Genomic DNA, 26567 nt, shown 5'->3' on the forward strand with positions numbered 1-26567 from the left:
ACTCTCTTCAACTGTCGGGGGTCTCTGTCAGTCAACAGACGAAGTCAGCCTGTACGCTGTTGTGCTGTACGCGTCCCTTCACGTTTCCATTTCACTGTCACATCGGAAACAGTGGACCTAGGGATGATTAGGAGTATGGAAATCTCGCGTACAGACGTATGACACGTGACACCCAATCACCTGGCCACGTTCAGTCTGTGAGTTCTGCGGAGCTCCCCATTCTGCTCTCTCACGATGGCTAATGACTACTGAGGTCGCTGATGTGGAGTACCTCGCAGTAGGTGGCAGCACAATGCTCCTAATATGAAAAACGTATGTTTTTGGGGGTGGCCGGATATTTTTGATCACATAGTGTATATAAGACAAGAAGTGTCTGGCGCAGTTGTTGGACCGGTTACTTCTGCTACAATGGCTGAGTATCAAGATTTAAGTGAGTCTGAAAGTGGTGATATTGTCGGTGCACGAGCGATGGGACATAGCATCTCCGAGGTAGCCATGAAGTGGGGATTTTCCCGCACGAACATTTCACGAGTGTATCGTGAATATCAGGAAACCGGAAAAACATCAAATCTCCGACATCCCAGCGGGCGAAAAAAGAATCTGTAAGAACAGGACCGACTACGAATGAAGAGAATCATTCAACATGACAGAAGTGCAGCCCCTTCCCCAAATTGCTGCAGATCTCAATGATGGGCCGTCAACAAGTGTCAGCGTGCTAACCATTCAACGAAACGTCATCGACCTGGGCTTTCGGAGCCGAAGGCCCACTCGTGTACCTTTGATGGCTGCAAGACACAAAGCTTTACGCTTCGGCCGGGCTTCTCAACACCGACATTGGACGTGATGATTGGAAACAAGTTGCCTGGTCGGACGAGTCTTAATTGTATCGTGGATGGACGTATGCGGGTATGGAGACAACCTCATGAACCCATGAACACTGCTTGTCAGCTATGGACTGTTGAAGCTGTTGGAGACTCTGTAATGGTGTGGAGCGTGTGCAGTTGGAGTGATATGGGACCCCTGATACGTCTAGATATCGCTTACAGATGACACGTACGTAGACATCCTGTCTGATCATCTGTGTCCATTCATATCCATTGTGCATTTCGACGGACGTGGACAATTCCAGCAGGACAATGCGACACCACACACGTCCCGAATTGCTGCAGAGTGAGTCCAGTTACACTCTTCTGGGTTTAAACACTTACGCTGGACACCAAACTCCCCAGACATGAACATTATCGAGCATATCTGGGATGCCTTGCAACGTGCTGTTCAGAAGAGATCTCCACCCCGTCGTACTCTTACGGATTTATTAACAGCCCTGTAGGGTTCATGTTGTCAATTCCCTCCAGCACTACTTCAGACATTATCGAGTCCACGCCACATCGTACTGCGGCTCTTCTGCATGCTCGCGGGGGCCCTACATCTACCTCTACATCTACGTGATTACTCTGCTATTCACAATAAAGTGCGTGGTAGAGGGTTCAATGAACCACCTTCAAGCTGTCTCTCTACCGATCCACTCCGGAACGGCGCACGGGAAAAACGAGCACTTCAATTTTCTGTGCGAGCCCTGATTTCTCTTATTTTATCGTGATGATCATTTCTCCCTATGTAGGTGGGTGCCAACAGAATGTTTTCGGAATCCAAGGAGAAAACTGGTAATTTAAATTTCATGAGAAGATCCCGTCGCAACGAAAAACGCCTTTGTTTTAATGATTGCCAGTCCAATTCGCATATCATGTCTGTGGCACTGTCTCCCCTATTTCGCGATAATACAAAACGAGCTGTACTTTTTCGATGTCATCCGTCAGTCCCATCTGATGCCGAACCCACACCGCACAACAATACTCCAGAATAGGGCGGACAAGCGTGGTGTAAGCAGTCTCTTTAGTAGACCTGTTGCACCTTCTAAGTGTTCTGCCAATGAATCGCAGTCCTTGGTTGCCTCCACCCACGTTACCTATGTGATCGTTCCAATTCAGGGTGTTTGTAATTGTAATCCCTAACTATTTAGTTGAATTTACACCCTTCAGGTTTGCGTGTGTGACTTTTCGCCTTACACAATATTAGGTAGGTGTACCATTTTCTTTCTAGGCAGATGCACTGACCACTGCACCGGCTGCACACAGTGGCTGCACACAACTGCACAGCATGCCTCCCGTCTGACCCATGTTCTCAACTTATTCACACACTACTAACGTAGTGCCCATTGCCCATTATCTCAAATTACTCATGGCATTTAGCTGATTTCAAAAAATGTGTGTGAATTCCTAAGGGACCAGACTGCAGAGGTCATCAGTCCCTAGACTTACACACTACTTAAACTATCTTATGCTAATAACAACACACAGTCCCATGGCCGAGGACGGACTCGAACTTCCGGCGGGAGGGGCCGCGGAATCCGTGACATTGCTCCTAGTTGATTTCCATAAGAATCTGAGCTTTGTGTGGACCTACACTGAAGAGATCATTGGCCGTCCTTGCCTTATTTACATACCGGGTGAGTCACGTAAGATGTATCACCCCATATCACCCCATTTATTTCGTAAACGATTACATATATCGTAACGCGGCTTCTGGCAAATGTTACAGCGTCGAGGGGCACGTAGTTTTTTTTTTTTTTTTGTTTTTTTGTTTCGTTGCTGTTTTTAGCGCTGGTATCAACGGAGATAGTGAAGCTAGTATTTTTTTTTTTTTTACTGCTATCCGAGATAAGTAATGGACTACTTACAACATTCTGTGCCATCCCACACGATTGGTTGAAGACTATCAGCAGCCGACTAGGGAATTACTGTCTCATGTGTGGGCTGCCGTTACCAGCACAACAAAAATGGCTGCGTCTGTAGTGATCCCATGCCCAGGAAACATTGACTGTTGCTGAATGGTATCGCATGGTGAGCAGCAATGAATTGCTCTTCTGCACTTTCCCGTTAGACCATTGTCAGCCAGTCTGGCGGCGACGTGGTGATAGGTCCCTTTCTTCTCATCTTTTGCAGAACCACAGGGCGTCATGGCGTGGGGAGTCATTGAGCACAACTTCAAGTTACAGCTGGTAGAGACAAGACATGAAACTTCCTGGCAGATTAAAACTGTGTGCCGCACCGAGAGTCGAACTCGGGACCTTTGCCTTTCGCGGGCAAGTGCTCTACCATTTGAGCTACCGAAGCACGACTCACGCCCGGTACTCACAGCTTTACTTCTGCCAGTATCTCGTCTCCTACCTTCCAAACTTAACAGTGTTCTGGTAGAGCACTTGCCCGCGAAAGGCAAAGGTCCTGAGTTCGAGTCTCGGTCGGGCACACAGTTTTAATCCGCCAGGAAATTTCATATCAGCGCACACTCCGCTGCAGAGTGAAAATCTCATTCTAGAGACAAGACACTCTAAAAGTCGTCTGGGACGTCCTGCACCCTCATGCGTTACGTCTCACGTCGCTGTATCGTGTTGCCAATTTTCAAAAAGATAATGGTCGTCCACATATGATCTGTGTCTCTACGAGTGATCAGCATGATGTTGAGGTACCCCCTATTGAACCGGATCCTCAGATCTGTCCCTGATAGAAAATGTTTGGCAACAGCTCGGACATCAACTCCACTGCAGTCCCGGTGTCCATGGTATCAGGAACAAATTACAACAGCTGTGGGCCACCTTGCCTCAGGAGAGGAGACCACCCTACCCAACCGTATCAGTGCATGCCTCCAGGCCAGAGGCAGAGGGGTGCAACGTCATACTGATAAATTTGACTCGCATTTTTAATCACTGATATAAAATCACGTAACCTCTCAACGCATGAAGATTCATTACGTTTTCTCCTCCTCTTCTTAGTGCTTCACTTTTTTTGTCAGACAGTTAACACAGTCGCTGATCCTTACACCCACAAAGATGGTAGACCTACACAGTACAATCAATGACGTTTCGAAACGACTCTGTCAGAGTCTACCACTAGAACTCTGGCTTGCGTTAGTTGCCTCCGGCATACAGCTAACTTAAAAACTGCAAAAGTTCGTCAAATTTCCGTAGAACGACAGTTATCAGAGTTATTGGAGAATGCGATGTGTGTAATATCTAATCACCACTTTTCGAGACAGTCTTATCGTAGCATTCAGTCATCGACAATACCGAATGGTCGGTGACACACGCTCCAGTACCTCGGCTACGTTGTGCGTTGCGATAACTGCAAGTCATGCGATGACGCAGCGCTGCGCATCTCAAGGTCGCACAGAGATATTAAAAGTTGGCGCAGCCTCAGCAGCCGGCAGTGGCCGGGCCGCCAGCAGTGAGAGAAGAGGGTGCGCACATCACACGGCAGGGCCTGACTTCGACGTGCTCGCACCTCGTACGTAGCCGACATCCACGGAAAAGCCTCCGTACTTACTGAGGTCAGTGAACGCTCTGTAATACGTGATGCTTTACACAGACAAGTAACGAGGGAAGAAACGCTGAACTTGCTAGAAGCCCTTTGAAGATAATAAACATTTATCACACACTATCACCACATAAACTCATTTCGATCAGACTCTGCTTAGCATCGCCTCTCTTCCAAGTTTCAACTAATTACTTAAACTCGTCAAAACAGTATCCCCACACCATTTTCCACTGCATTCATTCAGAACTGTTTTGTATCTTTTGCGTATTTGCACTGAATATACACTACTGGTCATTAAAATTGCTACACCACGAAGATGACGTGCTACAGACGCGAAATTTAACCGACAGGAAGACGATGCTGTGATATGCAAATGATTAGCTTTTCAGAGCATTCACACAAGGTTGGCGCTGGTGGCGACACCTACAACGTGCTGACATGAGGAAAGTTTAGAATCGATTTCTCATACACAAACATCAGTTGACCGGCGTTGCCTCGAGAAACGTTGTTGTTTTGCATCGTGTAAGGAGGAGAAATGCGTACCATCGCGTTTCCGACTTTGATAAAGATCGGATTGTAGCCTATCGCGATTGGGGTTTAGCGTATCGTGACATTGGCGCTCGCGTTGGTCGAGATCCAATGATTGTTAGCAGATCATGGAATCGGTAGGCTCAGCAGGGTAATACGGAACGCCGTGCTGGATCCCAACGGCCTCGTATCACTAGCAGTCGAGATGACAGGCATCTTATCTGCATGGACGTAACGGATCGTGCAGCCACGTCTCGATCCCTGAGTCAACAGATGGTGACGTTTGCAAGACAACAACCATGTGCACGAACAGTTCGACGACGTTTGCAGCAGCATGGACTATCAGCTCGGAGACCGTGGCTGCAGTTACCCTTGACGTTGCATCAAAGACAGGAGCGCCTGCGATGGTGTACTCAACGACGATTCTGGGTACACGATTGGCAAAATGTCATTTTTTCTGATGAATCCAGGTTCTGTTTACAGCATCATGATGGTCTCATCCGTGTATGGCAACATCGCGGTGAACGAGCATTGGAAGCGTGTATTCGTCATCGCCATACTGGCGTATCACCCGGCGTGATGGTATGGGGTGCCATTGGTTACACGTCTCGGTCATCTCTTGTTCACATTGACGGCACTTTGAACACTGGACGTTACATTTCAGATGTGTTACGACCCGTGGCTCTACCCTTCGTTCGATTCCTGCTAAACCCTACATTTCAGCAGGATAATGCACGACCGTGTGCTGCACGTCCTTTACGGGCCTTTGTGGATACAGAAAATGTTCGACTGCTGCCTTGGCCAGCACATTTTCCAGATCTCTCACCAACTGAAAACGTCTGGTCAATGGTGGCCGAGCAACTGGCTCGTCACAATACGCCAGTCACTACTCTTGATGAACTGTGGTATCGTGTTGAAGCTGCATGGGCAGCTGTACCTGTACAGGCCATTCAAGCTCTGTTTGACTCAATGCCCAGGCGTATCAAGGCCGTTACTACGGCCAGAGGTGGTTGTTCTGGGTACTGATTTCTCAGTATCTATGCACCCAAATTGCGTGAAAATGTAATCACATGCCAGTTCTAGTATAATATATTTTTCCAATGAATACCCGTTTATCATCTGCATTTCTTCTTGTAGCTATTTTAATGGCCAGTAGTGTATATCCTACTACATAATAAATATCCTACTACATAAAAATAAGAAGTTCTTTAACGTTTTTTTCCAAAAAACTCGAAAAGTTCTCTACCGATTTACTTCGTATCTTTACACAACGCACTAATAAACACTCTGACGGACATAGACTATAATTTTTAATATATATAATATACAAATACATATATAATTTATGAGGTGGAAATGTTGTTAGCAAAACTCTCGGAAAGCTCTTGACCGATTTACATCAAATTTTTACACGATACTCTAATAAACGTGCAGACGGACATAGGCTACATACTTTTTTAAATACATATAATTTACAAATATATGTGCAATATATAAAGAGGGAAAGACTGTTTCCAAAAGTCTCGAAAAGTTCTTGACTGATTTACTTCAAATTTTTACACGATATTCTAACGAACATTTAGACAGTTAAAGGCTAAATATCTTTTAATATATATAATATATAATTATCTACATAAAATGTATAAAAGGGAAACGTTGTTAGCAAAAATTTCCAAAAGTTCTTGACTTATTCAATCGAAATTTTTACGCGATACTCTAGTAAACATTTGGACAGGTGTAGGCTCTACATTTCTTTTAAACAACAATGTACAGGTTTTGTGTTGAAACCGACTGTGACAAAGAAAATGCTGTGCTGTGCCATTTTGTTCTCTTTCTTGCAGTCAGTTTTAACTATGATGGTAAGAAAAATTGTTTTCCCATAGATATTGTTTCTCCTTATATAGAATTTTAAACAAAAATTGGATACACAAGAATGTGGTGTTTTGTTTTCTTCCTTGGCGTCGGTTTTAGCAGAAAAGGAGTTAGTTATATTTATGGGTTGTCGGCTTATGATTAGAATACTGCTACCCAATTTGAATTATGCAAAATACTATCATTCTAGGTATTATCCTCACAGATCCAGCAGCTGGAGAGTCTCTCTCATACCCCATATATCAATGATCCCAACCGATTTACCCATTTATTTTAAGTGGCTTCAACGACCAATCAAGGTTTCGTTTGACTTAACAATAAACAAAGCTATGGGCAGAGAAGGGGTAAGAGGAGATGCACAGAGAGGAGTGGGGGGTGGAGGAAATGGGCAGCGAGAGGGGAAGGAGAAGGTGGATAGAGAGAGGCAAGGGGGAGATCAAAAGAGATAGGTGGGCCAAGGTCATGGACAAAGAGAGGGGAGAGGAGGAGATGGCAGGAGAGGTGGAAGAGAAGGAGATTAGGATGTATATCCAATTCCCATATATATTTAGCAATTGCAAAGCTTTGCTACGTCACTAGTATACGTATATATGCACTACATGATCAAAAGTATCCGGATCCCTGGCTGAAAATGATTAACAAGTTCGTGGCGCCCTCCATCGGTAATGCTGGAATTCAATATGGTATTGGCCACCCTTAGCCTTGATGACAGCTTCCACTCTCGCAAGCATACGTTCAATCAGTTGCTGGAAGGTTTCTTGGGGAATGGCAGCCCATTCTTCACGGAGTGCTGCACTGAGGAGATGTATCGATGTCGGTCGGTGAGGCATGGCACAGAGTCGGCGTTCCAAACCATCCCAAAGGTTTCTTATAGGATTCAGTCAATTACAGAGATGTAATTGTCGTGTAACAACTCCGTCTCAGGCCGTGCATTATGAACAGGTGCTCTATCGTGTTGAAAGATGTAATCGCCATCCCCGAATTGCTCTTCAACAGTGGGAAGCAAGAAGGTGCTTAAAACATCAATGTAGGCCTGTGCTGTAAGAGTGCAACGCAAAACAACAAGGTGTGCAAGCCCCTTCCATGAAAAACACGCCCTCATCATACCACCACCGCCTCTGAATTTTACTGTTGGCACTACACACATTGGCAGATGACGTTCACCGGGCATTCAGCGTACCCACACCCTGCCATCGGATCGCCACATTGTGTACCGTGATTTGTCACTCCACACAACGTTTCTCCACTGTTGAATCGTCCAGTGTTTATGCTTCTGAACAGATGTCTGCCTATTACACATTACGACCCTCTTCAACTGCAGGCGGTCTCTGTCAGTCAGTCAACAGACGATGTCGGACTGTACGCTTTCATGCGGTACGCGTCCCTTCACGTTTCCACTTCACTATCACATCGGAAACTGTGGACTTAGGGATGTTTAAGAGCGCGGAAATCTCGCTTACGGACGTATGACACAAGTGACACCCAATCACCTGACCGCGATCACAGTCCGTGAGTTCCACGGAGGGACCCATTCTGCTCTCTCAAGATGTCTTATAACTATTCAGGTCGCTACCTGGCAGTAGGTGGTACCACAATGCCCCTAATATGAAAAACGTATGTTTTTGGGGGTGCCCGGATACTTTTGATCACATAATGTATGAAGTCCAACTACACTCACAACTATAGATAAAAATATCATCAAACCTACAGCCACGCTCTGCAAGCCACCTTACGTTGTCTGGGGAAGGGTAATTCGTAGTAAATTGTCATCCTGCCCCTTCTGCACCTTACCTTAGCTGTTCACGAACGATGCACGAGAAGAATTGTCGCTAAACCCAAATTTCTATGATTTCAGAGTCACGCTCGTTTCGCGACATAATTATATGCGTAAGGAAGTAATATATCGATAAACTCTTCTTCGTTATATACGACTTTGGAATCGTAAACCACTGTGTGATCGGCAACGACTCTCTTGTAGCACCTACCATTGCAGTTTGATGAATACGCCGCGATTCTCTTGAAGTTACTGAACAAACTTCTCTGAAAGGAGACTCCCGTCTTCAGATGTTCGCTTTCTTTCCCATTGTTCCTCCCATTCCCTAACAAAAGCGGCTGAAACGAGTGTTTTGTGAGCTACCTGTTTTGCTTGTGAATTACTTTTGCATGTGATTCTTCCAACGAAGTGTAGTCTGAAGCTTCCTGGCAGATTAAAACTTACTCGGGAGCTTTGCCTTTCGCAGGCAAGTGCATCTGAGCTACTCAAGCACGACTCACGAACCCGCCTCACAGCTTTAATTCCGCCAGTACTTCGTCTCCTACCTTCCAAACTTCACAGCGCATACTCCTCTGCAGAGTGAAAATTTCATGCTGTAAATATCACCCAGGCTGTGGTTAAGCCATGTCTCCACAATATCCTATCTTCCAGAAGTGCTAGTTCTCCAACGTTTGCAGGAGAGCTTGTGTGAAGGTAGGAGACGAGGTACTGGCGGAATTAAAGACGTGAGGAGGGGTCGTGAGTCGCGCTTGGGCAGCTCAGATGGTAGAGCACTTGCTCACGAAAGACAAATGTCCCGAGTTCGAGTCTCGGGACGTTACACAGGTTTAATGTGACAGGAAGGTTCATATCAGCGCATACTCCACTACAGAGTGAAAATTTCATTCTGGAAGTGTAGTCTGTCATCTACCTTTCCTGCAACTATTTTTTGTAGAATCGTTTCTCGTCACTCCGGATGCACGCAACTAAAAAGTAGGTTTTTGGCACATGACGTGCTAAAAAGTGTGGAGTACTTTTGCTCTCCCATTGCTACTTGTCACTTCTGTACGTACGAAAATACTACTTTTCTATCGCATTCGGTAGCTCTTGAACTGAGCAGAATAACAACGTAACGATTTTTAAGCGTTATGTGTATATAAATGGCTGGTAATTGTGCAAAAATGAAAGGCCGAAGTCAGACGAAATATTGTAAAATACATATAGTTGGAAATATAAATCCCAGGTGAGTTTTTAAATGGGTCTTTACTGTGTGTCTGCGTACAAAGCGTTCATAAAAAATGAAAATATTCATATTAAAAGACTCCCTCTGTGGGACGGTCTTTCGCCTTACACCAAGGTTTTTTCGTAGCTAAGAGGTATCTGTTGCATAAATAAAGTGCTTAACATTATCTGCCTGCCCCTGTGTGCCTAGTCGTCTGAAGTTCCATCAACGTTAATTGAGTATTAGCCCCGTTTTATATACTAAGGAGAAACTGCACAACGGAAATTTAATAGGTAAAGTCCAGAGCGACCGATCAGGGTTTGCACTTTGCTAAACATTCCAAGTAATTTTCTCTTGCAAGTGGTCATGAGGCTAAGCATTTCAGGAGGAGCAGGGTCTGCACATGGTGGGGCAATTTAACGAAGTAAGTAGGTGCATAATGAACATTTATTTGACAGATGGAACATACTCCTAAAACTGCATTTACATGGATCAAACATTAAAAAATACTACTGCTATGGTTCCACACAAGCACGCGGTAATAACGTACCGATCAATATTAGTCAGCAAGGACTGCGAGGAGTAAGGACCGCAGCATTGACGCACAGGTCCTCACACACAACGAATCAAACTCACCGAGTAATCGAAAGCAAAGGTCGGCTCTTTCCGTTATAACCTAATTGTCAAAGCTGGCTCGTGACTCATAGCGAAAATAGTGAGGAAAGTAACTCGGCGCACGATACATTAATTGAATAATGGCCAATTAAGGACCAACTTCGTTTCCATCTGAATCTACATAAAATGTTACAAAATCATCAGTCACGAGAATCCCACACTGCTCCTAGTGATTCAGATTATTCGTTACAGAGAATCCTATCTCAAAACCGAACTAAACTCCAGTAACTCAAAACAGTCCTAAACTGCCGTCCAAAAATCATTATTCATGTGTGCACAGAAGCAGCACGTCATACTTACTTGACCGTGGAACAGCGACTGATTGCTGCCACTCGACTCATCCCTGCCTCAGTTAACTTCTGTTCAAAATCCAAACTGCCTCGCCTGTGCTTACAGAGAGCGAACAGACATGGTGGAGGCGCACTGATCAGTCAGCAATGTTCCAGGAGTTTCCTCCTGTCAGAAAACAGGAGAGGGAGCGCCTCGTTCTTCGACCCAAAATTTTCCACTCGGTTCAGCAGCTGAAATTTCGAAGACGGCGTCTCTAGGCTCGGAGGGCCAATCGCGTAACCGTTCGGTTACGCGCGACCGAATGTTGTGACACAGTCTCGGGACAGACTGTCGCCACTGGAGCTGGCTTCAAAGAATGCATTCAACTGTCTTTCCAGTCGGCTACCGCAAAATTAAACCAACAATTTCCACATGATCTTGCCCAGTTGCATGCGTTCGTAATTACACCCACATTCATTCAAAATGAGCTATCATCTATGTTCAGGAAGGCGTTATGGGTAGATGTTGTGCTAACTATAAGTTTCAATACAATAAATTTGAAACACTCTCAGTTTAGGTTCGCAGTATGATCTACTTCTACATGGAAAATATGAGCAAATGCAGGCAAAGCAAAGGTACTCTGCTAAACTTGATAAAACACAACTGCAAAATTATATACGAGGCTGTTTCATTGACGCCTTTCGATATTAATCGTAAAATATTTCCCAATAATTTTTATGAAATGTTTAACTACAAATGTTAGAAGTCATTATATCACTATAATCACCGTACAAGAGCTATCGAATGTCATTTGGATAGTACAGGATGTACATTAAGTCCGGGAACACTTTCAATAATTTATTGCACAAGAACCAAACATAGTACAGATATCATACATATGTCATTTTGAAGAGATACCCTGGAAGTTTTTTTTTCCATGCATACCGCCACAGCATAGTTCGGTAATTTGCCGATAGTCAGCGCTAGTAGCAAACATGGCGAGTTCAGGTGCGGAGCCAGCTGTTTCATGGAATGGCCTCCCCAATCACCAGATCTCACTCCGTGTGACTTTTTTTCTGTGGGGACACAGTGAAGATCTGGTGTATGTACCAGCTCTACCACGTGATGTAGCAGATCTCAGGGAGAGAATACGGGAAGCGACTGCCACAGTAGACGATGCCATGTTGGAACGGGTATGGCAAGAATTCGATTACCGTATTGACGTCTGTCAGGTCACTCATGGTTCGCATATCGAATGTTTGTAAAAAAAAAAAAAAGTTTCAGAGTTTCTCTTCAAAATACAATATGTATAACATCTGTACAATGTTCAGTTCTTGTGAAATAAATAATTCAGTGTTCCCAGATTTATGTACACCCAGTGTTTTCGTTATGACTATTGAGCCGTGGTAAAAATTGCTGTTTTGAAGAGCGCGCCGCAGCGCATTGTGTGAAGCAGTCGCCCTGCGTTTCTGGCGGTGGCGCCGCTGTGGCAATCGCAGCTTTGGTGTCTCCCTCTGGTGGGAAAGAGGAAAGGTTGCCTGTTCACATGCATTTAAGGGGCACTATGAGCTCGGCAAGGGTCAGTTGGTCAGTCGGAGTGAGTCTGGGTCAGTCACTCGTCACCATTTGCTGGTCTGTCTCTCGTTCGCATTTGTGCGGCAGTTAGTGTCCGTCTGTCGTTCGGAGTGCTAGTATGTCTGTCGTTTGGATCAAACTTTAAAGCCGGAAAAATTAGAGTCTTGCCACTCCGCCAGTAACAGAACTCAACTAGTGGTCGCCCGGTCTGGGCTGAGTTACTGCATCTGAGTCTTCGCGTTAGGCCACCAGTCTGCTCGAGTTGCTCAGGCAACGGTCATTGGCGTTTGGATCGATCGGTTGGTCGGTCGCGCACTGGGACGCAAGATGTCTTGTCCGCCTTGAGCGTCGGCGCATTTGAGGTCGCCTCGTGAGTCCAGTGGGCCGCGGCGTATAGCGAGGGGTAGTGGCTTCGCGGTCGACACGAGAGCAACAGGAGTCAACCCACGACATCGGTCTGGCCGGTGCGAGCTGCGACGCCGTGAGACGGGAGATCGGCGCGCCTTCCTGCGTCCGTTGAAGCGGCTGGCAGCGAACGGTTCGGGAGAGCGTTTTGGGGGTGCTGGGCCTGGTCTTCGCCAGAAATCGCAGTTTATTACAAGTTACGTGATTGGTGATATGTTGTTTCATTTACTTGTTTTCTTGGTGAGGTCACCAGCCGCTTTGTTTTGGGGTCGTCCCACCATTCTTCTCCGTTTTCCCACCCGCGTGAAGGTGGTTATTTATGAATAGGGTGGTCTGTTTTTTCTCTTGTGGAGTAGGGGCGGCTCTAAGCAACCTGCGGTTCGGGTTGTTCGGTAATCTCCCTGTGAATCTGCCAATCGTTAATAGCTGCCTCTGTCATGTTTGTCGGATTCGGTGTTAACGAATTTATTGCTTGAAGTGTAACAGTCGAATTCCTGAAATACACTCCTGGAAATTGAAATAAGAACACCGTGAATTCATTGTCCCAGGAAGGGGAAACTTTATTGACACATTCCTGGGGTCAGATACATCACATGATCACACTGACAGAACCACAGGCACATAGACACAGGCAACAGAGCATGCACAATGTCGGCACTAGTACAGTGTATATCCACCTTTCGCAGCAATGCAGGCTGCTATTCTCCCATGGAGACGATCGTAGAGATGCTGGATGTAGTCCTGTGGAACGGCTTGCCATGCTATTTCCACCTGGCGCCTCAGTTGGACCAGCGTTCGTGCTGGACGTGCAGACCGCGTGAGACGACGCTTCATCCCGTCCCAAACATGCTCAATGGGGGACAGATCCGGAGATCTTGCTGGCCAGGGTAGTTGACTTACACCTTCTAGAGCACGTTGGGTGGCACGGGATACATGCGGACGTGCATTGTCCTGTTGGAACAGCAAGTTCCCTTGCCGGTCTAGGAATGGTAGAACGATGGGTTCGATGACGGTTTGGATGTACTGTGCACTATTCAGTGTCCCCTCGACGATCACCAGTGGTGTACGGCCAGTGTAGGAGATCGCTCCCCACACCATGATGCCGGGTGTTGGCCCTGTGTGCCTCGGTCGTATGCAGTCCTGATTGTGGCGCTCACCTGCACGGCGCCAAACACGCATACGACCATCATTGGCACCAAGGCAGAAGCGACTCTCATCGCTGAAGACGACACGTCTCCATTCGTCCCTCCATTCACGCCTGTCGCGACACCACTGGAGGCGGGCTGCACGATGTTGGGGCGTGAGCGGAAGACGGCCTAACGGTGTGCGGGACCGTAGCCCAGCTTCATGGAGACGGTTGCGAATGGTCCTCGCCGATACCCCAGGAGCAACAGTGTCCCTAATTTGCTGGGAAGTGGCGGTGCGGTCCCCTACGGCACTGCGTAGGATCCTACGTTCTTGGCGTGCATCCGTGCGTCGCTGCGGTCCGGTCCCAGGTCGACGGGCACGTGCACCTTCCGCCGACCACTGGCGACAACATCGATGTACTGTGGAGACCTCACGCCCCACGTGTTGAGCAATTCGGCGGTACGTCCACCCGGCCTCCCGCATGCCCACTATACGCCCTCGCTCAAAGTCCGTCAACTGCACATACGGTTCACGTCCACGCTGTCGCGGCATGCTACCAGTGTTAAAGACTGCGATGGAGCTCCGTATGCCACGGCAAACTGGCTGACACTGACGGCGGCGGTGCACAAATGCTGCGCAGCTAGCGCCATTCGACGGCCAACACCGCGGTTCCTGGTGTGTCCGCTGTGCGCTGTGCCGTGCGTGTGATCATTGCTTGTACAGCCCTCTCGCAGTGTCCGGAGCAAGTATGGTGGGTCTGACACACCGGTGTCAATGTGTTCTTTTTTCCATTTCCAGGAGTGTATGTTTCTATCTTGGCTATCATCTTGAGAGGCGGTGTATGTGTAATGTAGTCATGTTTGGGCCAACCTTGTATATTTTATGTAAGACTGCATTTCATGGTCATTTTAGTACATAAAGTTGCCACCCTTCCACCGTAAGAGTTTTTTTTTTTTCAAGTTGCACCTTCGGTGGCAAGTTAATCTTTTAATTTTAGTGTTTTGTACCATTCCCATCTCTCCTACGGGGTGCATAGTTTATGTGCTTGTGTGAGTTGTTAAAATTTTTAGTTTAAAGTAGTCTGGTGTGTTGCAGATTTGCAGATTTGCACCAGTGTAGTCTTTCAGACTATTAAAACTATTACTTGTAATGAAAGGCCCTTTATATGGTGTTCCATTGGTTTTGACCACCATACCACAGCGAATAACTCTTTGTCCAGAAGAAAAGTAAAAAGTGCATCAAGAATATGATTTTTTACTACAGGGGGGCTCATTAACGAGCATAACTGTTTTTCTTCTAACGTCTTCGTTACGAACAGCAGTACCACTTTTTTGATGAGCACGTTGTATTTCTTAATCAAGAAATCCACTTCGTCTGCTCAAGACTTGTTCGAAGACGTATTGCCATATACCACCCATGTAATGTTACTGAAAGTGTTCCGATCGCAGGTTCGAATCCTGCCTCGGGCATGGATGAGTGTGATGTCCTTAGGTTAGTTAGGTTTAAGTAGTTCTAAGTTCTAGGGGACTGATGACCACAGAAGTTAAGTCCCATAGTGCTCAGAGCCATTGAACCATTTTTGTTTTTGAAAGTGTATCGCAAAACTGACCCTGACTCTCCTCTACATGTTCACAGTACAGATATCCAGGCTAACATAACTAGCTCACTTGTTCGAGTTGACAGTAGACAAGTGGAAACACCGGTCATTATGTCTTCATTTGAAGGTTTGTGTGACAGCAGTGTGCGCTAACGAAGGGCAGATAGAAATGCTGCTCATCTATGGAGACTGTAGATATCACAACAGTAACTGCAATAATGTTTTCCTATTTGCAATACAAAAGAAAGGCAAGCGTCCTGGTTAATATCCTCTGATAGCTAAACTACGCAGAATAGTAGGGAGCCCATAAATGAAAGGAACTCAGAAAAGGAGATTCAATATCATCAAAACTATTTTCAACAACCCTAATGAAAGTTTTCACATTCTTAAACAGCGATTCAGTGAAAGAAAATGTGATAGTTTTTCTGAAGAGTTTATAGTGTTTGCATCTATTGAAGATATCCTTGGGTAACGATTGAAAGAACTTAGTACATCAAGTTCGTAAGTAGGGCTCATAGTTAATTATCATGAGACTAATATAATGTATGAGGAAGATATATGTTGTTGTTGTTGTGGTCTTCAGTCCTGAGACTGGTTTGATGCAGCTCTCCATCTACTCTATCCTGAGCAAGCTTCTTCATCTCCCAGTGCTTGCTGCAACTACATCCATCTGAATCTGCTTAGTGTATTCATCTCTTGGTCTCCCTCTACGATTTTTACCCTCCACGCTGCCCTCCAATGCTAAATTTGTGATCCCTTGATGCCTCAGAACATGTCCTACCAACCGGTCCCTTCTTCTTGTCAAGTTGCGCCACAAACTCCTCTTCTCCCCAATTCTATTCAATACCTTATGTGATCCACCCATCTAATCTTCAGCATTCTTCTGTAGCACCACATTTCGAAAGCTTCTATTCTCTTCTTGTCCAAACTGTTTATCGTCCATGTTTCACTTCTATACATGGCTACACTCCATACGAATACTTTCAGAAACGACTTCCTGACACTTAAATCTATACTCGATGTTAACAAATTTCTCTTCTTCAGAAACGCTTTCCTTGCCATTGCCAGTCTACATTTTATATCCTCTCTACTTTGACCATCATCAGTTATTTTGCTCCCCAAATAGCAAAACTGCTTTAGTACTTTAAGCGTCTCATTTCCTAATCTAATTCCCTCGGCATCACCCGACTTAATTCGACTACATTCCATTATCCTCGTTTTGCTTTTGTTGATGTTCATCTTATATCCTTCTTTCAAGACACAGGTCATTCCGTTAAACTGCTCTTCCAAGTCCTTTGCTGTCTCTGACAGAATTACAATGTCATCGGCGAACCTCAAAGTTTTTATTTCTTCTCCATGGATTTTAATACCTACTCCGAACTTTTCTTTTGTTTCCTTCGCTGCTTACTCAATATACAGATTGAATAACATCGGGGAGAGGCTACAAACCTGTCTCACTCCCTTCCCAACCACTGCTTCCCTTTCATGCCCCTCGACTCTTATAACTGGCATCTGGTTTCTGTACAAATTGTAAATAGCCTTTCGCTCCCTGTATTTTACCTCTGCCACCTTTAGAATTTGAAAGAGAGTATTCCAGTCAACATTGTCAAAAGCTTTCTTTAAGTCTACAAATGCTAGAAACGTAGGTTTGAATTTCCTTAATCTTTCTTCTAAGATAAGTCGTAAGGTCAGTATTGCCTCACGTGTTACAACATTTCTACGGAATCCAAACTGATCTTCCCCGAGGTCGACTTCTACCAGTTTTTCCATTCGTCTGTAAAGAATTGGCGTTAGTATTTTGCAGTTGTGACTTATTAAACTGATAGTTTGGTAATTTTCACATCTGTCAACCCCTGCTTTCTTTGGGATTGGAATTATTATATTCTTCTTTAAGTCTCATACATCTTGCCCACCAGATGGTAGAGTTTTGTCAGGATTGCCTCTCCCAAGGCTGCCAGTAGTTCTAATGGAATGTTGTCTGATCCCAGGGCCTTGTTTCGACTCAGGTCTTTCACGCAATATCGTATCTCCCATTTCGTCTTCATCTACATCTTCTTCCATTTCCATAATATTGTCCTCAAGTACTTCGCCCTTGTATAGACCCTCTATATATTCCTTCCACCTTTCTGCTTTCCCTTCTTTGCTTAGAACTGGGTTTCCATCTGAGCTCTTGATATTCATACAAGTGGCTCTCTTTTCTCCAAAGGTCTCTTTATTGTCCTGTAGGCAGTATCTATCTTACCACTAGTGAGATAAGCCTCTACATCCTTACATTTGTTCTCTAGCCATCCCTGCTTAGCCATTTTGCACTTCCTGTCGATCTCATTTTTGAGACGTTTGTATTCCTTTATGCCTGCATCATTTACCGCATTTTTACATTTTCTCCTTTCATCAATTAAATTCAATATTTCTTCTGTTACCCAAGGATTTCTACTAGCCCTCGTCTTTCTACCTACTTGATCCTCTGCTGCCTTTACTTCATCCCTCAGAGCTACCCATTCTTCTTCTACTGTATTTCTTTCCCCCATTCCTTTCAATTGTTCCCTTATGCTCTCCCTGAAATTCTGTACAACCTCTGGTTCTTTCAGTTTATCCAGGTCCCATCTCCTTAAATTCCCACCTTTTTGCAGTTTCTTCAGTTTTAATCTAGAGTTCATAACCAATAGATTGTGGTCAGAGTCCACATCTGCCCCTGGAAATGTCTTACAATTTAAAACCTGGTTCCTAAATCTCTGTCTTACCATTATATAATCTATTTGATACCTTGTAGTCTCTCCAGGATTCTTCCATGTATACAACTTTCTCTTATGATTCTTGAACTAAGTGTTAGCTATGATTAAGTTATGCTCTGTGCAAAATTCTACCAGGCGGCTTCCTCTTTCATTTCTTAGCCCCAATCCCTATTCACCTACTATGTTTCCTTCTCTCCCTTTTCCTACTCTCGAATTCCAGTCACCCATGACTATTAAATTTTCGTCTCCCTTCACTACCTGAATAATTTCTTTTATCTCATCATACATTTCATCAATTTCTTCTTCATCTGCAGAGCTAGTTGGCGTATAAACTTGTACTGCTGTAGTAGGTATGGGCTTCGTGTCTATCTTGGCCACAATAATGCGTTCACTATGCTGTTTGTAGTAGCTTACCCGCACTCCTATTTTTGTATTCATTATTAAACCTACTCCTGTATTACCCCTATTTGATTTTGTGTTTATAACCCTGTATGCACCTGACCAAAAGTTTTGTTCCTCCTTCCACCGAAGATATGTATACATATTATAAAATGGATGTATGTGTATATGTGTGTGAATGTATGTTTCGCATCTTCTCCTAAACCTATACACCGATTTCAACCAAACATGGTACACACACCTTCTATTGTCAGACAGCAGTCACTGTTTGGGTAAGAACAACCTCCCCATTTTAGTTCTGGCAAAATGACGTCATAAACAATGAGATGCGTGAAAAACTGTAGCATTGTACATGACTTCTAAATTTATTACTTGTTTACTACTAACCCTATTTGCAACATATTTCGCATATAGTATCCAGATATTCCGCTGAATGTACCTACACAGATATATCATTATGTGACACGTAGTTAAAGAGATATGACATCACAAGCACTGACATGCATGAAAAAATGTCACATCATGCGAAAAGGTTTAATACACTTATTCTCTACTACTAAGACACTCCCAAGTCGACTCAAGGAAATCCCTCACACCTGGCAGCGCTTTTGACAACTTTCAACTATAAAGCATGTAAGACGTCGTGGTCTCCTGACCTTCATTGCTTACATATTCCGCCCTCACAATCATATTCCGCACATCGAGACGCTTCATTCAAACCCAAACTCGATAAGATAAAGTCAATGTTGTATGAATTCATGTAAACGATATGCAAATAACAAGTAAGTGCACCGAGATTGAAATACTCGAGGCTGGCGTACACACACACAGTCAAGACACGACGGTCGCAGGGGCTTTTAGTTCGGGAAACGCAAACCGCACACCGGGGGGCCAGTCCCTTCAGAGGACGAGTCAACCTATCCATGTCGGCCGGTGACCGCCCATAGAGCAGACAGCCTCTGCCCGAGTGAATGGAAGAACGACCTCATGTTCGGCTTAAAAGCAAATTCCGCTACATTGTGTGGGAGCGCCCAGCCTACGCATTCTTTACAAACAGAGCACGCAGTTTCAGGAGTTTTCACAGGGAGACAGCAAACGCCTAACGCCGATGCTACAGATTTCCAGATTGGTCGCCTTAAACGAAACGTCATTCTCCCATTTTAGAAGAGCAATGCTGATTGGCAGACGATATTCCTGACGCCTTGAGCTGAAGGAGTAATGGAAGAGACCGAAAGATATATCCCTTCATGTCTGGTGTGGAGAGAGTCCATTCCGTTGTCGCTCTTAGAGCGAGAACACGTAACGAGAGCGTGTGCGCTCGTACGTGTACTCAAAGAGCGAGGAACAAGTGTCTCCTCTGTACTTCACTGGGAGAGCACCTCTGTCGAGAGCGCATCAGAATGCAATTCTCTATTGAGTCCTTGCGATTAAGCGTTGTTCACTGTGTTGGCCGCCACACTTATTGTGCGGTGTGAACGGACAGAGTTGTAGTTAAACGCCTGCGAGCGATTTTTTGAGTGGCATCGCGGTGGACTGGTTATCTGACCGGTGTACTACGCCAATAGTTAGACTAGGGGCGTAGGGAGAGTTTGATTGACGAAGGTCAATCCAGATAGAACGAGATTTATCTTATTTGTCAGCAGCGAGCGGCGCAGACAGCAGTCATCGCAGCTTATGGTATTGTGCGCTAAGCTCTTGCGAGCCCCATATTTCCTTCACAACAGTACACTTCACTGCATTTCACACGCGACAGCCTCGACCGTACCTAGCAACATTCTAACGGATAATTATTCAAGTTGAGTAGGCGCAAGTCAAGTTGAGTAGGCCAAGTCAATAACAATCTTAAACTTTGTACAGAAATTTCATTAGCGAATCCTATCCTTAAGAGGTAACTTCACATTCCGAAAAGAACCCGGAAATAACTTGTTCAATTCATAACTAAAAGTGCCATTGTGATTTCTCAGAAGTTTTGCTAAATTAATAGTATTTTTCGTTAGTTTCAAGTTTTTCTTACACTAACTAGCACTACTGCAGTACCTAAGTATCCCACTAGTTACGTAAGAAATTTTGTGGATTTTTGTGTCATTTCCTTACATCGGACGACTCCAGAAGATAGTTATTGCTGAAAGTTTTTCAGGCATTTCTCTTTAGAACGTTAGGAGCGTCTGTCTGCCTCCTGTAGTAGTGTGGGGGTGGAAATTGCATCTTGCAGGAACCACAGGGTAAAGGGTACATCTCAGATTAATCCGTTGCGCAGAATGACAGAATAGCACCCACACGCTCACAAGCACAAACGGCTACAGGCGAAAGCAATAGCCTTCTCTAGAGTTGTGAAGAGGCGTTGCCATAGAGACGTTTAAAAAATCGCGTTTAAGACGCGCAAAAGACCTGTACTTAAAAATTTGTACATTATGCACATTTACTTGGGCGACGAATACATACCCAGGCAATGCAGGGTTCGTTAGCTCGTTGAAAATAAAAAAATAAAATAAACAATGAACTTGTGAAAGAAGTTGATGCGTTTTTGTATTTAGGACAGTTGAAGACAACGGAATGGAAGAGGGGAAAAGAAACAAACAAAGTGGTAAAACATGAGTTGGAGTGATTTTAGTAAACTGATTACAGCTTAAAAATTCTACTTCTTCATCTACATTCACATGATTATTCTGCAATTCACACTTACTTGACTGGCAGAGGGTTCATCGCACCACCATCAGACTATTTCTCTACCGTTCCTCTGTCCACAAGAGCGCAGGAAAAACGAACACTTAAATGTTTTCGAGCGAGCTCTGATTTCATTTTATTAGAACGATCATTTTTCCCTATGTGCATGCGCGTCAACAAAATATTTTCGCATTCGGGGGATAAAGTTGGAGGTTGAAATTTCAAATTTCGTGAAAAGATCCCACTGCAACGAAAAATGCATTTGCTCTGACTACTGCCCCGCAGTATACATCTTCCCTACAGTAAGAGAAATTTTCAAACCGCTAATATACACATCAGAAAAAGTTTTGCATCAGCCCAGTTCCCAGGACTCCTGAAGATAGATGTTGACTGTGGATATTGTATCACAGTCACAGTCCTTTTGACTGTGCAGAGATGTCACTAAGCCCACCCAAAGATTTAAACAACCATGCATGAGTAGCGCCTTTTAGACGGAGTGGATCCGACAGCCGATCAGTCCCAGTCATTCCACCACGAAGGAGGTACACGGTTCGTGTTGTCTGTAGTTCAGCCATACCTAGACGGTCAATACCGCGGTTCTAGCGCGTCCGCATTGTTATTTTGTGTCAGGAAGGGCTCTCAACAAGAGAAGTGTGCAGGCGTCTCGGAGTGAACCAAAGCGATGTTGTTCGGACATGGAGGAGATACAGAGAGACAGGAACTGTGGATGACTTGTCTCGCTCAGGCCACTACTGCAGTGGATGACCGCTACCTACGAACTATGGCCCGGGGGAACACTAACAGCAACGCATGTCGAATAATGCTTTTCGTGCAGCCACAGGACGTCGTGTTACGACTCAAACTGTACACAATATGCTGCATGATGGGCAACTTCACTCCCGACATCCATGGCGAGGTCCATCTTTGCCATCACGGCACCATGCAGTGCGGCACAGATGAGCCCAACATGCCGAATGGACCGCTCAGGATTGGCATCACGTTTTCTTCACTGATGAGTGTCGCATATGCCTTGAACCAGACAATCATCGGAGACGTGTTTGGAAGCAACCCCGTCAGGCTGAACGCCTTAGACACATTGTCCAGCGAGTGCAGCAAGGTGGAGGTTCCCTGCTGTTTTGGGGTGGCATTATGCGGAGCCGACGTACGCCGCTGGTGGTCATGGAAGGCGCCGTAACGGCTGTACGATACGTGAATGCCATCCGACTGATAGTGGAACCATATTGGCAGCATATTGGCGAGGGATTCGTCTTCATTGACAACAATTTGCGCCCCCATCGTGCACATCTTGTAAATGACTTCCTTCAGGATAACGACATCGCTCGACTAGAATGGCCAGTATGTTCTCCAGACATGAACCCTATCAAACATGCCTCAGATAGATTGAAAAGGGCTGTTTATGGACGACGCGATCCACCAACCGGATCTAAGCCGAATCGCCGTTGAGGAGTGGGACAATCTGGACCAACAGTGCCTTGATGAACTTGTGGATAGTATGCCACGAAGAATATAGGCATGTATCAATGGAGGAGAACGTGCTACTGGGTATTAGAGGTACTGGTGTGCACAGCAGTCTGGACCACCACCTCTGAAGATCTAGCTGTATGGTGGTACAACATAGAATGTAAGGTTTTTATGGGCAATAAATAGGGCAGAAATGATGTTTATGTTATCTGTATTCCAATTTTCTGTACAGGTGCCGGAACTGTCAGAACCGAAGTGATGTAAACTTTTTCTGGATGTGTGTATTTAACACATGCATAAAATGTTTGCATTATTGCAATGGGGTATTCAAGTGTGCAGTCTGTTGCTGCAAACTAGTCTATCTGCGTGGTTGTGGTGATGTGAGGGAGTTGGGGAGGGGTAGTCGTCAATGCAGCGTCCTGAACCTCTGCATTGAGGCCCTTTTGGCTGCCCGCACTTGTTCGCAGAGTACGCACGCTAGCTGCTCTCTGTTGGCTGCGCGATACAGCTCATGCAGCTGTCAAAAGTGGGGCGTGTGGCCTCACAGCTCGTATTTTGCGTAATAAAGACTTCGTGAGCGGCTGGTGTTTCCACTTGTGGCACTTCGGATACTGTGAATAAAGACTTCGTAACTGCCCCATTCCTTCCTGACCATATAAAAAAATGCTCACATTATTTGTTAAACAGTGTACTAACCTCCACAGTGTTTTTGCTATGTAACTACGAGTAAAGTAAACCGCAGTGTAAATGAGTTTAAAAATTCTCTAAGTGGTCTTGTAAATCATCCCACAAATGCGTTCTCAGTATTGTACCATGTAATAATTCTCAGGTGGAGGAACTGTTTCCTCTTGGGAAAAGAGAGAGGCAGTAGGTGGACATCCCCCTCCCTATTGTATCATGAGATAAATCATGGTGTCAGGTGTGGAACATTATTCCTCTTGGGAGAGAGGAGGAGTAGGGTGGGGACCATCGAGGGCAAGTGATATGATACAGCCTGGTAGCATTTATATGACTCTTTATGAACTCAACGTCTTGTAGACCCATTGACCATCCGCGATCTCGGTCGCCATATTTGATTGTGACATCATATAGGCAGACATCTTTTGACTGGCTATGATCTTGTGCCATCTTGGCAGACTTCTTTACAGAACCGAAAGGATAACTGCCCTAGAATTTCCCTTGGACTGAACAGGTGAGGGAGCAGATCATTAATCAAGAGTGGGGAGTTGGGTGAACAATTATGCCAATTGAGTCGTAAATCTGGGCCATAAATTAAGATAATAAATTTGGAGATTATAACCAAATTGTGCTAGTTGGGTGATAAATTATGCTAATTAATAGAAGGATATGTATAAATTATGCTAATAGTTTCATAAATTATCAGACGATGATCATATTATGCTAATTAAGTCATAAATCTTACTGGATTCTCATGACACCGATGCAGACAAGGGGAGAAATGGACCAGCCCCATTACTGCCAAATTCTAAAGATCACCATTACAAGCCAAACACTGGAGCTCCCAACCAGAAGTAATCCCACCCTCTGTAAATGTTCACGTCTTGCAGGCCAACGCGCGTTCACTGAAACGGAACGAGCAATTTCATCTCGCTCAGAAGCTTTATCAGGCACATAAACTTGTTTGTCAGACAACCTTTCCCATCGGCTCACATTCGACCACAGGTACGGGTGTCAATCTTAGTGCGGGCAATAACCATTTCAGCCACAGCAGTCGACTGACCGGAGGACACAAGGGACATATTTTAATGTTACTTGGATCCCCACGTCTGGCGCCTAAAGTGATGTCCACTGGCAACAGCCTCAAGGCGTGTGATCAAAGCCAGCACCACCATCCGCTGTGAGCGAAGGGACATCAGGTCTGCTAGCATCTGAACACAGCGATCAGAGTCGTCCCTATCCTTACCAAAGACGGCGGAAGCCTACTCTAGCAATTAGTAAAACGCGGAACTGTGTCTAGTAAGTACACAACGAAGCAATTTCAACTACAAAGCATACATGTAAATCCAAATAAGTCATTTTAAATGAGAAGACCCTTATAAAAACGGAGAGTTTCTCAGTAAGCTCGTAGGAGATGCCCACTACTAGGTTTTCAAAACCCTGGTGGGAAGACAAAATATGAGTAGACAAGCCGGCTCAACATCCATACCTTTTCTTTTATGTACACTGCATGGCATGCCTCCTCGTTGTGCAGAGCGCGGTGTTGTAATGGTAGTCCGTGCGTACCTGTTACCACTTCCATTCCCAGAATTTACCTTTGGAACTGAGAAACTTACCGAGTTCTACACGCAAGGAAAATGTTAACTCGAGATGGCTCTTCCCAAAAAGTAACTGTGCACTCACACCAATGGTGATAATCAATGAGCAAAATATTAAACCCATTGAAAATAGTGATTCGAAGATTTTATACTACTGAAATCAAACATTAGCTACAGGGTAACGGAAATTTTTATTAACCCCAAAGATCAAAATGCACAACACAAACAATTAATCGAAAATACAGAGGGTAAGAATAAACTCTCCACATCATGTTGCCAAAGGTACGATAAGAATGGAAGTGAATTCCATTACTTCCCGTGGATAGAAATTTTGGATAACGGAATCAGAATGCAAATAGAATTCAGAAATTCCAGATTGAGATTTTCACTCTGCAGCGGAGTGTGCGCTGATATGAAACTTCCTGGCAAATTAAAACTGTGTGCCGGGCCGAGACTTGAACTCGGGACCTTTCCCTTTCGCGGGCAAGTGCTCTACCAACTGAGCTACCCAAGCACGACTCACGCCCCGTCCTCACAGCTTTACTTCTGCCAGTATCTCGTCTTCTACCTTCCAAACTCAACAGAAGCTCTCCTGCGAACCTTGCAGAACTAGCACTCCTGAAAGATAGGATATTGCGGAGACATGGCTTAGCCACAGCCTGGGAGATGTTTCCAGAATGAGATTTTCACTCTGCAGCGGAGTGTGCGCTGATATGAAACTTCCTGGAAGATTAAAACTGTGTGCCGGACCGAGACTTGAACTTGGGACCTTTAGGGTAGAGCACTTGCCCGCGAAAGGCAAAGGTCCCGAGTTGAAGTCTGGGTCCGGCACACAGTTTTAATCTGCCAGGAAGTTTCAGAATTCATAAATTGACTATGGTTGTAAATCGACAGAAGGCCTTAGTTGTAATTGGCTCCTTAATTCGAAATTGGTGGAAATAAGCTCTCCACAGCTAGTGAACTAACACTCGACTTTCCCTAACTGCAAAGCTGCAAGTATTCTTACAAAAAGACACAGCCGTCTGCAATAAATGGTGGTGCGGCAAACATCTGCCATTTATATGTCTTCACACGCCGGCAGCTACCTTCACTCGCCGTGACCAGGTGCAAACCAACAGCACGAGGCTCTGCGCTAATCTAAATCAAACTCTCTCGTTCGGCATCTAGCGCCACTTTTCTTACAAACTTCCCAGTTAAGCCCACCGCGCCTTTCTGACTGTAGAATTTTACTAGTTAGCGCCACGATCCCGACTGACTACCTGCAGCGGAATAGTGCTGTTCGGGCGTGCGGCTCCATCAGGACCGTGCCAGAAAGGCCTTCAGCAAATCAGAGTGACTGTGCTTTTTTAGCACCAGTTTAATCATCTTACACTAACGTATCACTTCCTCCATCGTCTATGCAAGCAACATAAACTCAGCTAATCGGAGCTTTGCCCTCGAAAACGAGGCAGCTGTACAATTACTTTTGACGTCATGAACCGCACATCCAATCAAAGAGGGTGTCGTCGTTTTGAGCGGGAAATGCACCTTACTTGCGTGGGCCATGTGAAAACAATCTGGCGCCAGTCTGTCGTGGGAGCCAGTGTTCTCCTCACGTCATCGTGATGCCCAGTAGCGTT

General features: G+C 45.1%; 1 protein-coding gene across 1 annotated transcript in view; it reads left to right on the forward strand.

Annotated features, from left to right (window-relative positions):
• Positions 1-4266: 4266 nt before the first annotated feature.
• LOC126175962 (UDP-glucosyltransferase 2-like) overlaps positions 4267-26567 on the forward strand; it is a 75705-nt gene continuing 53404 nt past the window's right edge. The window contains exon 1 of the mRNA XM_049923049.1: positions 4267-4383. The gene's annotated coding sequence lies outside the window, so the exon portion shown is untranslated. The remainder of the gene's footprint in view (positions 4384-26567) is intronic.

Source organism: Schistocerca cancellata, chromosome 3 (assembly GCF_023864275.1).
Source record: "Schistocerca cancellata isolate TAMUIC-IGC-003103 chromosome 3, iqSchCanc2.1, whole genome shotgun sequence".
Classification (NCBI taxonomy): Eukaryota; Metazoa; Arthropoda; class Insecta; order Orthoptera; family Acrididae; genus Schistocerca; species Schistocerca cancellata.